Raw genomic sequence first — 4,857 nt, 5'->3', positions numbered from 1 at the left:
ATAAATGGTTATCAACTGTTTATATATTGTAAATTATAATAATAGTATATAGTATTATTTGATTAAAGGGATGTAATTTTTTAAAAATGGTGTATGATTAAAATATTATACCTATTGATTAAAAGGACACAACTCTTTAAGAATGGTGTATATATGTTTAAAATATTGTAAGTATTGATAATAGAAGAGTCATAACAATTTATGTACGTGACAAATTATAATTGTTATGTGCAATAGATATAAATAAAATTCTTGTCCATTATTTATATATTAATTAAGTGAGTATTTTAATTATTAAGAGATTTTTTTTATTAGTTAAGAATTTCTTACTATTGCTAATTAAGAAATTTTTAGATTTCATTATATCTTGAAAGAGTATTGCCATTAACTCTATAGCAACTAAGTGTGGGAATAAATATCTCTCTAAAGAAAGCGATCTAATCGTGCGTGTCTTGAAACCATCTTCATATACTACCCAACAATTTTAGAGAGATATTACTTGAAGATAGCACAAGATCAAAATACCTTGTTCAAGATCATGAATCAATAGTTTGTCAAATTGGATCACTTTGATGGAATGAACTTCAACCGTTGGAAGGACAAGATGATGTTTCTTCTTTCGGTTTTCAATCTTACATATGTGATTGACCCAAATACTACACCAATTGCCAATGCTGCTGAAAATTCCACACTGAAAGAAAAAGAAAAGATTATTCAATTAAAAAAGAAATATGATGAAGATACTTTTGCAAGTCGAGGTCATATTCTCAATACTTTATCTGACTGATTCTATGATCTCTACATACCATTGAAAATTTAAAAATTTTTGGAAGAAAAGTACAATACTGAACGATAAGAAACAGATAAGTTTATTATGATGGAATATTTTAAATTTATTATGAATGCCACTATGCCTGTTATGGATTAAATTCATAAATTACCAATCCTTGTAAGTAGACTTCGTGATCTACAAGTAGTTATCCCTAAATTATTACACGTTGGAGTAATTATTTCAAAAAAATGTTCATCTTGGATTACAGGAAGAAATTTTTACATCTTGGTAAGAAATTCACAATTGAAAAATTACTAAGGCATATACATATAGAGAAGAAAATTCGAAAATGTGATATTGTGTATCTTTCTCAAAGTTCTAAAGTGAATCATATTGGTGAAGAGACAACACCAATAAAAAAATTTTCAAAAAATTCAAAGCAAGACAAAAAGAGACAAAAAGAGAATTATCATTGTCACAAAAAAAGGACATCATTTCAAAAAATATAGACTTATGAAAAAAAAAGTACTAAAGACTAACTTAATAGAAGAGAAAAATCTAATTGCTATAGTTGCAAAAAAAAAGTACAAAATATACATATTGGCATGATTACAGAACACAACATGGCAATAAAAGAAAAAATTGTACCTTAGTGGATATGATTAATTCAATGTTACTAAATGAACAATTGTTTTACAATTTGTGGGGAGAAATATTATTGACATCATGTCATATCCATAATAGGATACTATCAAGACATAAAAAAGTTTCTCCTTATAAAATTTAGAAAGAAAGAAAACCTAATTTAAATTATCTGAAAGTGTGAGGGTGTTTAACCTTTTATAGAGCTCCTAATTAAAAGAGAACTAAATTGGGGGCAAGAGGCATAAAAAACATTTTCATAGGATATGCTCAAAATTCTAAAGCATATAGAATGTTAGACTTAGTGTCTAATATAGTTGTTGAATCAAGAGAGGTAGAATTTATTGAAAATAAAGTTATCAATGATTCAACTTTTAGTTCAGAATATCTCTAAAATGATACTAATATTTCATAAAAAATAAATAATCAAAATAATAAACGTCTAAGTGATAAAGAATTGATTAAATCAAGGAAGAGTTTGAGAGTGAGAAAAAAAAGACTTGGTCCAAATTTTATTTTTTCTCAGGCTATCACCTTTTTGGTAGAAAGAACCAGAAATTTTGTGACAAACAAGATTTTTATTGCGATAAACATAGAGAGTGATTCTCAAACGTTCAAAGAGGTTATGACTTCAAGGGATTTTACTTTTTAGAAAGAAGAAACAAATAATGAAATAGACTTAATATTATCAAACAATATTTGGGTCTTGATTGATTTACCTCCGGGATCAAAGCCTACAGGATGTAAGTGGATATTTAGAAGAAAGTATAATACTAATGATTCATTACAAACCTTTAAAGCAAGGTTAGTGGTTAAAGGATTTAGACAATAAGAATGCCTAGACTATTTTGATACCTACGCATATGTGGCAAGAATGATTTTTATTAGGACTCTTATAACATTAGCATCTATCACAAGCTTCATATACATCAAATAAATGTTAAAACGCCTTTTTTAAATGGAGATCTTAATGAAGAAATATATATATATATATATGGAGCAACCGAAAGGTTATGTGCTATCCAAAAATGAAAAAAAAAGGTTTGTAAACTAATTAAGTCTTTGTATGACTTAAAACAAGCGCTTAAATAATGGCATGAGGAGTTTGATTCAGTGATATTATCAAATAGCTTCTCACATAATAGTGCGAATAAATGTATTTACTCCAAATTTACTAAAGATTATAGAGTAATTATTTGTCTAAATGTTGATGATATGTTAATCATCAAAATAAATTTAGAAGAAATTTGTGTAACGAAGGAGTATCTAACTTCTAAATTCAAGATGTAGTATTTGAATAAAGTTGATACAATATTAGGCATAAAGGTGCATAAGAATGAAGTTGGCTTTATTTTAAGTCAATCCCATTATATAAAAAAATATATTGAAAAAGTTTGATCATCTTACAGTTAAAGAATTCAATGCACCCTATGATCCTAATTTTAAATTAGAAGAAAACATGGGAAGACCTATAGCACAATTAGAATGCTAGTGCTATAAAAAATTTAATGTATGCAATACATTATACCAGACCTAATAGAGCATTTGTTGTGTGCAAATTATCAAAGTTTAAAGGAAAACCTAGCATTGAACATTGGAAAGTTATAACAAGAGTTCTTTGTTATCTCAAAAAAATCATAAACTTGGTATTACATTATAGTGATTATCTCGTAGTTTTAGAAGGTTATTACGACGCAAGTTGGATTACAAATTTTTGTGATAACAAATCTACTTCAAGATGGATTTTTATCCTAAGTGGTGGAGCTATAAGTTGGACTTCAAAGAAACAAACATGTATTACACATTCTACTATGTAAGCTGAGTTTGTAACTTTATCAGCGGCAGGTAAAGAAGCGTAATAATTAAGAAAATTGTTATATGATATAAAGCTGTGACCATAGCAGATGACAACCATTTCAATCTTCTGTGATAGTGAATCAACCATGACTCGAATATATAATAAAATTTATAATGAAAAGTCTAGACATATAAGTTTGAGACATAAGTTTGTGAGGCAACCAATAGATGATGGTGTAATTACCATCACTTATGTAAGATCTCAAGGAAATTTAGCAGACCCTTTGACTAAAGGTTTGTCAAGGGATAAAATCAAATAGACTACTGCTAAAATGGGATTAAAATTTATTGTTGTTAAATGATGGAACCCAATTTTATTCTAGTAAACTATTAGTTTCAAGGTTTTATGGGTAATAACAAGTTATTTAACAATTGGAGCACTAAGGTATAGGGTTAGTGCTATTTATAATAAATTAAGAGGGTGAGTTAAAACTCTTAATTAATAAAATGATAATATTATTTATTAAAAGATTTCACCTATATGAATATAGAAGTGGTTTCGTTCTAATAGAAAATTTTAGAAGTTTTATTCTTATAAATATTCATGAAATCATGATGAGTACAAAGTCATATAAATGTTTAAAATTATAGACTCTTAAATTTAGAGGATATAAATAATGTGTGTGATTTTTGGTACTAGCATATGAAGTATAAATTTAATCGATTAGACACTTTTTACTTTTAGAACCTTAAAATTTACACTAATAGAATATTTAATCTTAATGACATATTTTTTATGCATATAATTGTATGATATTTAAAATTTTGTAAATAATGAGGAATTAAAAAGTATTTACAAATTTAATTAATTAGTATTATTAATATTAATAAATGGTTACTAATTGTTCATATATTATCAATTATAATAATAGTACATAGTAGCATTTGGCTAAAAGACATAATCTTTTAAAAATGGTGTATGTTTGAAATATTATATCTATTGGTTAGAGGGACACAACCCTTTAATAATAGTATATGTTTGAAATATTATACCTATTGACAATAGAAGAGTCACAATAACTCATGTAGGTGACAAATTATAACGAGGAGTGCTAGGGGACCAACAATTTTTGGTATTTGTAGCTATCAAATAGCCATCAATGATAATTTTAATGGTGTGAGATTGGTGTGAGATTTCATCCAATGGCTCACTTTTCCTTACTGGTTACATGATGGCTAGAATTTAGAAAAGTTGCTGGCCTCCAAGACTTTTCCAATTATAATTGCTATGTGCAATAGATACAAATAAAATCTTTGTCCATTATTTATACATACTAATCAAGTGTGTATTTTAACTATTAAGAGATTTTCTTTATTCAAAAGAGTTGAGAATTTTTTACTATTGCTAAGTAAGAAATTTTTAGGTTTCGTTGTATTTTAAGAGAATATTGTTATCAACCCTATAACAACTAAGTATGGAGACAAATATCTCTTTAAAAAAAGTGATCTAATATAGTCTTGAATCCATCTTCATATACCCAACAATTTCGCCATGCAATAATAACTCATTGGCTAGCGACAGATTTTTAAATAGATCTTAAATTCGTAACATATTAATCATTGACCTATCGAGTTGGGAGATATTA

This window comes from Arachis ipaensis, chromosome B07 (genome assembly GCF_000816755.2).
Source record: "Arachis ipaensis cultivar K30076 chromosome B07, Araip1.1, whole genome shotgun sequence".
Taxonomy (NCBI): Eukaryota; Viridiplantae; Streptophyta; class Magnoliopsida; order Fabales; family Fabaceae; genus Arachis; species Arachis ipaensis.
This window is presented reverse-complemented; position numbering follows the sequence as displayed.